We start from the raw sequence: 13,080 nt of genomic DNA on the forward strand, positions 1-13,080 counted from the left end.
TAGCTAAGGGCGCAGAGTCTGCAGTCAGTGTAGGAGCTCTGCAGCAGTCCGTCCTGACTCCATCCTGCAGTGTGGCCACTTCCAGTCATTGTTCCATCAATCAAAACGTTACTGGTCAGCAAAGGTCACTGGTACCCATCATCATCATCCCTGAATTTTTGCAAATTTGGGTAAGCTCTTGGTTTACTTTGTTTCAATAGTGATGTCATAATATAATTTCAAGGTTATTATCTGTGGCAGAATTTATTTTAAACCCACCATCAGTCACTCTACTCTAATATGCATAGACTTTATTAAGGGTCTTACAGGTTTACTTCAATTTCTCAGTTATTCTTTAATACATTCCCTAGAGGAGGCTAGATGCTACACTGATATTGACAATTAGGTATCTCCAAATTCTGGAGCTATTCCCCACAGATGTCAAGGGGCTTCTATTATTTCAAATGACAGGGAATTTAAATATTTTATTGTGCTCAGGGGTGCCTGGGTGGCTCAGTCTGTTAAGTGTCTGACTTTGGCTTAGGTCATGATCTCGTGGTTTGTGAGTTAGAGCCCCGCATTGGGCTCTGTGCTGACAGCTGGGAGCCTGGAGCCTGCTTTAGATTCTGTGTCTTCCTTGCTGCCCTTTCCCTGCTCGTGCTCTGTTTCTCTTTCTGTCTCAAAAATAAACAAACAAACATAAATAAATAAATAAATAAATAAATAAATATTTGATTGCATTCAGTGTGCACAGAACCCAGAACAGTAAGTGCTTCTAATGTCCTGACCCTACATCTGTTTCACACCATGTGATCTGGGTGCATTTGTGACCTTTATGAACAGGCTTCTAATTAGGCTGATAAACAAACAATCCCACAGTCTGGAAGTTCTAGGTTCCAGTGCAGGTTCTGGCCCTGAGTAGCTGGGAGTCCTCAGGGAACTCACTTCTCTGGGTTTCAAGTTCCTCATCTTTAAAGGATAAGTTTATTCTCAAATAGCAATTCACAAGCTAAAATATTTCTAATATTTTATTAGAACCCTAATATTATATAGATTGAGGTTTGACAGGATAACAAAGGGGACCCTTTTCTTTGTTTGGGCTGTGATGATGCAGGAATCCTCACAACTCTATGAGGTATGTACTACTGTTATCATGATTTCACAGATAAGGAAACTGAGGCACAGAGAGTTAAGCAATTTGCACAGCTATTTAGTGGTGAAACGAAGATCAAGACCAGGTAATCTGATTCCAGTATCAACAACCACACTGCTTATTGCTAATTCTAATTACCTCATACTAATTGGAAGCTCTGATTGACAGCAGTATGTCTTTAATGAAAAAGAGAAAATTAAATATTATTAACTAATAATTAAATACATTTAGGTATGCAAAAATTTTCCAGAACCTCAAGTATTCAGACAAAAAGCACATTCAAATGTTTGAAAAGAATGAAAATGTTTGACCGGCATTGAATTAGATGATACCTAAGTTCCTTTCTGGTTCTAATGTCTGTGAGACTGAGGAGGAAATATGGACATTAAAGAAAAACAACTCCATAAAACATCACTCAGACTGGAGCATTTATATCCTAAGAAGAATCAAAACACTATTTCTTTGTTAAACGGTGCAAACAAGTTTAATTTTAAAAACCGATTATCAAATGAGAGTCAGTGGACTTGACTATTAAGAAGCCTTAAAGTCAAAAGCAAAAGGGTCTTAGAAATGCAATTTCAGGGTTGATTTTTTAACACTTTAGTATTATGCTGGAGAATAATCACATATGGTTCTTACATTGTGCTTATCAAAACATCTGAACTGCTTTATAAAGACTCTTTTCATTCCCCATAGCAATTCTACAAAGTTTCGTCACCAGGATAAATAGTCAACTTAGATTACTTAATAGCAAGAAAGGGAAAAAAAGAGCCAAGGCAGGGTCTGTCTCCTACCTGCCTATCAGCCGTTTCTAGACTAGAGCTGGCACATGACAGAAGCTCAGTAAACATTTGTTCAGTGGCTGAAAAATTCAGTAAGGGGCTACTGGATCCTTATAAATCTCCATTCAGCTGCCACCTATATGCATAAGGAAAGTTTAATACAATGTAACGCCAGCCAATGCAATTAATCTTAAATAGCCATATGTAGTGCAGTGTAATTGCTAAGGTCAACAACTTTTTAAAAACTCTGTGACCATAGAAGCTATAATCCAATCATTACATTCCAAGTTTACTTTATCTTCTCCTCAGTTCTAATCCTTGCCTTGCTCAGAGTTTGCCTTACATTTTGCACATGTATAATGATTCAGCTTCTTATCCTGACATTCTTGGTAAAATAGAGAGGCCTGGATTTGAAGTCAAGTTGTGAATTAATGTTTTTTATTCAGAGGTAGGGGAATGACTTCTGGTAACCCCTGACCGATTTTGACATTGGGAGCAGCCCCACCCTCCAATTCATTGTGCAATGGGGAAGTGGTTTGCTGAGCAGGCCTATACAAAAAAGGCAAAAACTGAATTGTACATTAAGTGTGTGAGTCATATCCCTTGATCCTTGCTCAAGAAGAATTGTATCTTAAACAAATGATGGAATGCATGGGCCAGACACTATTGCGGTTACAGAGGTGAATAAGATGCAGTTCCAGCAATCATATGACTGGGGTGCTGCACGAGAGGGCTGGAGGGTAAATCAAACAGAAAAAAAAAATGCTCACAAATAACTATGATTCAAGGCAAAATATGATCAGAGCTCTCAATTCCCACCAGAGAGAAAAATTATTTCTAGTTAGAGGATCAAAAGGTTTCATAAGAGAAATGTCATTAGAACTGGAATTCTCCGCATTGTATAAGTATCTTTTAAGATCTGCTGTTCCCCCAGACTCTGTGCCTGGTACTGGAGACTCAGAGACAAAACCAGCACATTTGTGCTCATGGAAAAGCTCTCAATCTAGCCATGGAAGAGAAACTTACAAAAAGAAAAGTCTCAACCCACCCTCGCAAAAGCTCTTTCAGGAAAAAGAAAAGCCATTAGAACACAGAGGACTAAGCAACTAGTTCTGCCTGGTCACTGCGTCACGGAAAAAAGGGTAAATAAGAGAGAACCGATGCATGACCCACACAGTGAAGCAGGTGCTTTGCCCGAGGCCTTGTACACATCCCTGTCTTTGATTCTCATAATGACCCCTGAGGCGCTTACTATTTCCCCACTTTATGGATGGACAAACTACAGCTAGAGTTTCAATAAGTTGAAAGTTGCCTAAAGTGATAAAACTAGTTAGTAAAGAAGTAATGAGAATCGAACTCTATGCTCTGTTAGCTGTCTCCAGCTGCCTGAAAGAAAAGGTAAGAAAGCTAGAAATACAAAGGAATTTGTTTTAATGGCTTAATCACAAGCCAGGAAGCAGGACAGCCAAGCTCTTCTTGGGAAAATAACACAGGACAGCTTTTCCAGAGTGTAGGCTGCCTAGTAATTCAGAACATAGCTGTATCAGAATATATAAACCCTTCCTTGAGACTGAATGTTTGATTGTTTCCAACATTGAGCCATTAAAAAGAGCTAACAGCACCAACAGAAAAGGGGGCAGGAAGTGATGGGGAAGACAGAGGTAGCTATTTAGATGTAGTGATAAATATGACCTCCCTTTGAGGACATAAATGGGCATTTAAAGTCATTAAGTTTTATTATTCCTAGTGCAGTAGGAAGCCAGAACATTTTGAAGACATAAATAAGAAATTTTATTATTTTGCATGTTGCTGTCCAGTCTTCCCAATACTATTTGTTGAAAAGACTGTCTTTTTCCCACTGGATATTCATTCCTGCTCTGTCGAAGATAAATTGACCATATAGTTATGGGTTCATTTTTGGGTTTTCAATTGTGTTCCATTTATCTATCTGTCTATTCTTGTGCCAGTACCACACTGTTTTGATCACCACAGCTTTGTAATATAACTTGGAGTCTGGAATTGTGATGCCTCCAGCTTTGCTTTTCTTTTTCAAGGTTGCTTTGGCTATTTGGGGTCTTTTGCAGTTCCATATAAATTTTAGAATTGTTTTGTCTAGCTCTGTGAAAAATGCTGTTGGTATTGTGATAAGGATTGAATTGCATGTGTAGATTGCTTTGGGTAGTGTAAACATTTTAACAGTATTTGTTCTTCTGATCCATGAGCATGGAATGTCTTTCCATTTCTTCATGTCGTCTTCAATTTCTTTCATCAGTATTTTATAGTTTTCGAAGTACAGGTCTTTCACCTCTTTGGTTAGGCTTATTCCCAAGTATCTTATGGTCTTTGGTACAATTGTAAATGGGACTGATTCCTTGATTTCTCTTTCTGCTGCTTCATTATTGGTGTATAGAAATGCAACAATTTATGTACATTGATTTTGTATCCTGCAACTTTACTGAACTCATGTAACAGTTCTAGCAACTTTTTGGTGGAGTCTTTGGGTTTTCTATATAGAGTATCGTGTCATCTGCAAATAGTGAAAGTTTAGCTTCCTCCTGGCCAATGTGGATGCCTTTTATTTCTTTTTGTTGTCTGATTCCTGTGGCTAGGACTTCTAGCACTATGTTGAATAAAAGTGGTGAGAGTGGGGGTGCCTAGGTGGCTCAGTCAGTTAAGCATCTGACTTCGGCTTAGGTCATGATTTCACACTTTGTGAGTTCAAGCCTCGTGTTGGGCTCTGTGCTGATAGCTCGAAGCCTGAAGTCTGCTTCAGATTCTGTGTCTCCCTCTCTCTCTCTGCGCCTCCCCTGCTCACACTCTGTCTCTCTCTCAAGAATAAATAAACATTAAGAAAAATAAATAAAAGTGGTAAGAGTGGACATCCCTGTCTTGTTCTTGACCTTCGAGGAAAAGCTCTCAGTTTTTCCCTATTGACAATGATATTACCTGTGGGTTTTTCATATAAGGCCTTTGTTATGTTGAGGTGCGTGCCCTCTAACCCTACTTTGTTGAGGGTTTTTATCATGAAGGGATGTTGTACTTTGTCAAATGCTTTTTCTGCATCTATTGAAAGGATTGTATGGTTCTTAACCTTTTTTTTTATTAATGTGGTGTATCACATTGATTGATTTGCAACATGCAAAAGAATGAAACTGGACCACTTTCTTACACCATAAACAAAAATAAATGCAAAATGGATTTTGCACTGGGTGTTATATGGAAGTGTTGAATCACTATATTGTACACCTGAAACTAATATTACACTGTATATTAACTAACTGGGAGTTAAATAAAAACTTGAAATAAACAAAATTTAGACATGACATCCTATCGTTTTGGCTGTATTCTGTTGGTCAGAAACCAGTTACCAACCATGTAGTAGTTACAAAGTGCTATGTAAACCATGGATGGGTATTACTAAAAATATTATTTTTAAATTTATAATAACCCTTAAAACTTAAGTGGGGGAATAACCACTGATAATATTTTGTTTTATCTCCTTCCAGTTTTTCCGATGTATATAAATAATGTAAATAAATATATTTTAATGTTCTACTCTTTCAAACTTATGATCATACTATACAAGGGTTATACCATATTTTTATAACTTTTTATTTTAATATAATTTCAAATGTTTCCTACAGAAAAGTTGCAAGAATAGTAAAAAACTTTCATATACCCTTTACCCAGATTCACAAATACATTTTTACCTCATCTTTTTACCATTCTATCTTTATATGTGTATTCATATTTATACATATTATTTGGTATAAACCATTCAAGAGAGGAAGTCAAAGACATCAATATGTATTTCCTAAGAATAAGGACATGGATTTTTTTTTTTTTTTTTTTTTAAGTAGGCTCCATGCCCAGCATGGGGCTTGAACTCACAACCCTGAGATTAAGAGTTGCATGCTCTACTGACTGAGACAGCTAGGCGGCCCCATTGATTCTTTTACATAATCAGAGTACAACTATCAAAATCAGGAAATTTAACATTGGTACAATTCATGGTACACAATCTATTTTCAAATCTCACTAGTTATCCCACAAACATCCTTTATAAATTGTTTTTCCTTGGTCTAAGATCAAATCTTAGGTGCATTTAATTCTCACAACTTTTAATATCTTTTAATTTAGAATAGTTCCTCACCTTTTTTGTGAGTTTCTTGACCTTGATATTTTTGAAGGGTACAAACAGTTATTTTGTACAATGTCCTTTGACTTCGATTTGTCTGATCAGATTTTTTGCAGTTTTGGCAGGAATACCACCAAACTAATGCTGTATCCTTCTCAGTGCATCTCACCAGGTGACAAATGATACTAGTTTGTTAACTAGTTTGTTAACTGTGATCACTTTGATAAAGTGGAGCCTACTAGTTTTCTCCACTCTAATGTTACTATTTTTCTCTTTATAATTAATAAGTAATTTATGAGGAGGTACTTTGAATATGTAAATATTCCATTCTTCATTAAACCTTCACCCACTGGTTTCAGTATCCATTAATCATTTTCTACCTCCATCATTCCTTCTGTATGTTAGTTGGCATTCTACTGAAAGAAGAACTCTTCCCCTTTCTTATTTTTTATGTATTTACTTATTTATTGATTGATATAAGTATGGGCTCATAGATTTTAATTTTATAATTAATGGGTTATAATCCATTACTATCACTATTTATTTTGATGCATAAATTATCCCATATTTGGCCAGTGGGAGCTCTTCAAGTTGGCTTCTGTGTCCTTTTGATACATTCTTGTTGTTCTTTAAGAAATACCTTACTTTTTTTTTTTTGAGCAGCAGGCAAAAGTTTATTAGAATATAACATTAGAAAATAAGAATAGTAGGAAAGTTCCCTTTGTTCCTTACTTTGTTTTACAAAGATGATCTGGGGGGCGCCTGGGTGGCTCAGTTGGTTAAGCGTCCGACTTCGGCTCAGGTCATGATCTCACAGTCTGTGAGTTCGAGCCCCGCGTCAGGCTCTGTGCTGACAGCTCAGAGCCTGGAGCCTGCTTCAGATTCTGTGTCTCCCTCTCTCTCTGACCGTCCCCTGTTCATGCTCTGTCTCTCTCTGTCTCAAAAATAAATAAACATTAAAAAAATTTTTTTAAAACAAAAAAACAAAGATGATCTGGATTCATTTTGTGCTTCTCTGACACAGTCCTGGGATTAGCTATTTCTCTAAGGATCCTTAGTTCCTTTTACTGGAAAGTGGTATTTACTTCTTTTAATGTTTTTTAATGCTTATTTATTTTTGAGAGAAAGACAGTGTGATTGGGGGTGGGGGTCAGAGACAGAGGGAGACACAGAATCTGAAACAGGCTCCAGGCTCCAAGCTGTCAGCACAGAGGCCAATGCTGGGCTTGAACTTGGGAACCGCAAGGTCATGACCTGAACCTAAGTCAGATGCTTAACCAACTGAGCCACCCAGGTGCCCGGTGAAAAGTGGTATTTAGAAACCAATTTCTGGGTGATAGGTGCACTCATTGTTACTACTTAGTCATTCCTTCTAGGCCCTCCCAGCAGACAAAGCTAAGAAATATCTATATCTATTTATAATTATTTACATATCCATATCATTAAAATTTTATATATCCTTCTACTTATACATAATATATGTTAAGCATATATATTTAAAAACCATGAATTCAAATTAATACCTCCAGTACCAATCCAACACTTCAGAGAATACTCTCACCTTCCACCTATTCACATCTGTAACTTTTCTTCAACAGTGAAAAAACTGGCTTCCGTTATTGTCTATATATATACTCACTTGCTTAAGTTAAAATATTCAGGAAGTAGTTTCAGAATTGCCAACTCAGACCACTACAAAAAGTAAATTGATTGACTATAGTTCAATATGTGTTTATAGTTCTGGGTTTGTTTTTGTTGTTGTTTTTTTTTTTTTTTTTTTTTTCGAGATCTCAGTGCATGACACAGACAGTGAAATGTGTAAATCCTACATGTACAATGTGATGAGTCCTAACAACTCCTGTACCTATTTTCAACACAAAATGAACAATTTCTCCTGTCATTAGAGGGTTTTTCAAAAGCATGAATGTTTTTAAGCTGGTGATTATTTTATAGTATGGATGTATGATAATTGATTTTGCTATTCCTCATAATTAGATCATTAGTTCTTCACTTCATTGAAGAACAGAAACATTCTTCAGTGTTTTCTATTAAAAGCAGTGCTGCGATGAATACCCTATTAACAATGTTAAAAGGAGAATGTGATATCACTGGGTAAGTTATAGTTCTGCTGCCTTTCCTATACTGAAAAAGACATTCTGTTGAATGAATTAATCAAAATTTCAAGATTAAAAGATACTCCAATTGTTATTCCTACAACTAAATTTGTTCTGGCCCAGTGTATTCATTTTTTTGTACCATTACGTCAAATAACTACAAATGAGGTGACCTGCAACACTAGTAATTTATTTTCTCATAGTTCAGGAAGTCAGAAGTCTAAAATCAAGATGTTGGCAAAGCTGGTTCCTTCTGGAGGTTCTGAGAGAGAAACCACCCCCATGCTTGGCTCCCTAGTACCTGAGAGCTGTTGGCAAACCTTGGCAACTTTGTCTTACAGGTGCATCACTCCAATCTCTGACTCCATTGTCACATAGCTTTTTTCTCTGTGGGTGTTCACCAAGTATTTGGATTTGGGGCCAATCAAAATCCTGTAGGACCTTATCTTAATTTAATTAATCACATCTGTAAAGATCCTATTTCCAAACAAAGTCACATTCAAAGGTTCCAGGTGGACATGAATTCTAGGGGAACATTATTCAACCCATGCCCAATATAGCTAGTCCCCTTTGCAACTTCATAATCCCTTGTCTGAACTATTGGGATTAAATGATTTTATGTTTATTTGGTTTTTTTTGAGAGACAAACAGAGACAGAATGTGAGTGGGGGAGGGGCAGAGAGAGAGGGAAGCACAGAATCTAAAGCAGGCTCCAGGCTCTCAGCTGTCAGCACAGAGCCCGACATGGGCTTTGAACTCACGACCCGTGAGATCATGACCTGAGCCAAAGTCGGTCACTTAACTGACTGAGCCACCCAGGTGCCCTGCGATTAAATGATTTTAGATTTAGATTTTAGAAAGGTAATTTAGGGTATATACTATATATTACAAAACCACCCCACCCAGTGAGTCCTGAAGCAGCACCCTAGAATCAAACATATTACTATTTCTGCAGTGAAGTATATGCATATTCATACCAAACAAAAGAAATAAAGACAATAGTTAGTTTCACATCATTTCATGTCTAAACTTGCTTCCAAATAAAAATGATTTTGTTTTTAATTTTCAGAGTTTTGGGGATTCCAGAATTGCAGATTCTGAGGGCCTAAATTTGAGCCCATTTTCAGGTGGCAATATTAAAATCAAAAAGCTATCTAGTGTAATGGTATAAAGCAAAAGGTCCAAGTACATCAACCTATGAGTACAACTGTGGTCACATTATATCATTCATACTTAATATTTACCAGCTCCAAAGCCATTTCTACTCAAGTAGGATTTCCAATACATTAGAAAGCTCTTCACTCCTCAGATACTTCTGGAAACTCGAGGGCAGACATAGAGTGCCCACAGTACCATCCTAGGCACTTGTTAGTATGGCAACTGAGACAGGAATTTTCAGCTGGGAATGAGCATGCAGAAGCCCTCCTCTAGGTGACTTCCTGCTGTCCTAATCTGCAACTACTCTTTGTTCCTGGAGCAAGAGCCCATTCCCAACACCATCATCCCCCCTGTTTCCTCACTGCCATGCTTGGCAACAGATTGCAACCAACAACACTTCTGTGAAATGAGAAGGAAAATGTGACCCCTTCCTGTAATCAGCTCAGTTAGAGGTTACCCCACACATGACTTCTAAAGTATTACAGAGTTTGCTAAAAGAACTCTTCCAGTTTGTCCTCACAATCCCTTTTCTCTACAAGTTGTACTCATGGTTCAGGATAAATTGTTTAGTGTATTCTTTTCCTGTTGTCACAACAACAACGAACCAAAAACTTAGTGGCTTAAAACAACACAAACATATTGTCCTCCGATTCTAGAGGTCAGAGTTTAAGATGGATCTTATGAGCTAAAACCAAGGTGTCCACAGGGCTGTGTTCCTTTCTAGATGCTCTAGAGGAGAGTATTTCTTTGCCTTTTCCACCTTCTAGATGCTCCCTTCATTCCTTGGCTCATGGTTCCTTCTTCCATTTTCAAAGCACATCACTCCAAGCTCTGCTTCCATTGTCCCATCTCCTCTCTCTAACATTGACCTTCGTGCCTCCCTCTTGTAAGAACTCTTGTGATTTCATGTCCCCCTCCCCCAGCCCATTAACCTTCCCATGTTGGTATCATCGGCAAAGTCTCTTTTGCCATGCAGGGTAATATATTTGCAGGTGCTGAGGATTGATATGTGAACATCTTTGGAGGGACATTGCTCTGACTACCACATGCTGTACTTAGAACCATCCTTCATGCCCCACACTAGCCTACTTTGCCTCCGTAGACCCTCCCTCACAGTCTACCACGCACCCTGAAACCATCCCTTCAGTTAGTCTACCTTTCTACTCCTGACCATCTCCAATTTATCAGAAATACGTAGCTAAACATAGGAAGGAAAACAACGTAATTTCCCAGCCAAATCTTCCCAAATTTTGTTCAGATCTTTTTCAAGTTTCCTTTGATTCAGATGGTGTTTTGAGATTTGATGGAGTGGATGAGGACCCTTGGCTCTCTGAAACAACACCACACACAAAAAAAAACACTTTTATTTTGTCAAACACTTCCTAATTTACAACTGACCCTCACAAAAATCTAGTTAAATATATAGAGCAAGATTTTTCTTCCCATTTTTATAGTTAAGGAAACTGAGGCTCTGAAATATTAAGTTCTTTGATAAAGGTTACATTACAGGATAAATATAGATCAAAAAGCTATCCTCTCCATCAAATCATAATGAAGCCAAAGGAAAAAAGAAAATCACACCCTAAAGGTCAAATTATGGAAATATAAAATATAATATTCACATAAGTGTGCTTGTATTTTATGGTACATGTAACGCAGTCAGGATAGCTTTAAGACAACGGAAAAATTGGATAAGTGTGACCTCTCAGGGGCCTCTTGCTTCCCCTAATTTGTTCTTCCTCTTCTAGACCCTCAACCTTTTTCTAGCCCTAGTACTTCTCCTTCATCTTTTTTTTTTTAAGTTTATTTATTTATTTTGAGAGAGAGAGAGAGAGCGCATGAACAGGGGAAGGGCAGAGAAAGAGAGAGAGAGAATCTTGCACCGTTAGTGCAGAGCCTGTTGCAGGGCTCAAACTCATGAACTGTGAGATCATGAACTGAGCTGAAACCAAGAGCTAGATGTTTACCTGACTGAGCCACCCAGGTGCCCAGGACCTCTCCCTCATCTTGACCTTGATTACTAAGAATCCTCCTAGAAAAGCACTGTCCAATAGCAATATTATACAAGCCACATATACAATTTTAATTTTTCTTGTCCCACAATTTAAAAAGTGAAAATAGACAAGTAAAATTAATTTTAGTTATGTATTTTAACCCAACATGTTCAAAGTATCATCAATTCAACATATGATCAATATTAAAAATTGATGAAATATTTCCATTCTCTTTTCATTCTAAGTTCTCATTAAAAATCCAATGTATATTTTATATTTACAGCACATAATTTGAGCTAGCTGCATTTCAAATGCTCAACAGCCACATGTGGCTAATGGCTACCATATTAGATATTGTAGTTCTAGGACCCAAAGTACTCCAGTTGTACCTCTTTTCTCTGTTTCAATCTGACTTTTACTCTCATATCTCCAGTTAAAACTCTAGTTGCCTTTTATCCAGTTATGGAATGAATAAGTTGTGGGGATAAAAGACACAACATAGAGAATATAGCCAATGATGTTGTCATAGTGTTATATGGTGACAGATGGTAGCTACACTTGGGATGAGCGTAGCGTAAAGTATAGAGAAGTTGAATCACTATTTTGTACACCTGAAACTAATGTTAACACTGTGTCAAATATACTCAAATAAAACGAAATTTTTTAAAAAATAAAATTTTTTGAACTCGAGTTGCCTTTTGTCTAAGACATCTATTAGTGACTCTAACAAAAGTTAATGCAGTAAGTGTGTATTTATAATCTTCTTTTTGGATAAAGGAACTGTGTTCTTTTCCACTTAGTTTCTCCACCTTTCTTGGCTAAGCCAGATCCTTTGTTTCAAGAAACAGAACCTGTAGAATGGGTAGAGATATATGACTAAGAAGCAGAGAAAGAACTTAATATCAAGGTGAACTATTTAAGAGCTGGGTTATAATGTGAAGAAGGGATCTAAAAGAAAATAGACATTGAGGACATTAGACTAAGTGAAATAACTCAGTCACAGAAGGCCAAATACTGCATGATTCCACTAATGTGAAATATCTAAAATAGATTCATAGATGAAGAAAGTAGAACGGTGACTTCCAGGAGCAAATGGGGTAGTTGCTGTTCAATGTATAGATAGCTTGAGTTATACAAGATGAAAAAGTTCTAGAGATATTCTGTATGACATTATGTTTATAGTTAACAATAATGTACTGCATGCTTAAAAATTTTTAAGAGAGTAGATCTCATGTGTGTGAATGGTTGTTTGTTTTTATCACAACTAGGAGGAGGAGAAGAAAATGGAGCCAGGGATAAAGAAGCAATATGGGAGGTTGGCCTATGAAAAAACTCCAGAGCAGATTCCAGGTATAGCCTAATTGGGGCTCAAGGAAGTTTCTGAGAAGTGCAGTTCACAGCTAGGAACTGGATCCTCATCAATATTCTATAACAGACTGGGGTAAAAAATAGAATTCATGGGGCGCCTGGGTGGCTCAGTCAGTTAAGCGTCCGACTCTTGATTTAGGGCTCACGTCATGATCTCATGGTTCATAAAATCAAGCCCCGTGTCAGGGTCTGTACTGACAGCATGGAGCCTGCTTGGGATTTTCTGTCTGCCTCTCTCTCTCCCCCTCTGCCACTTGTGTGCGCTTTCTCTCTCTCTCTCTCAATAAATAAATAAACATTTAAAAAATGGAATTCATTTTTAATAGCTTTTAGAGGAACTCTTGTTTCTTCTTCAATTGTGACAGAATGAGCTGCATGGACTTCAGGGATTTAT

This window comes from Leopardus geoffroyi, chromosome D4 (genome assembly GCF_018350155.1).
Source record: "Leopardus geoffroyi isolate Oge1 chromosome D4, O.geoffroyi_Oge1_pat1.0, whole genome shotgun sequence".
NCBI lineage: Eukaryota > Metazoa > Chordata > Mammalia > Carnivora > Felidae > Leopardus > Leopardus geoffroyi.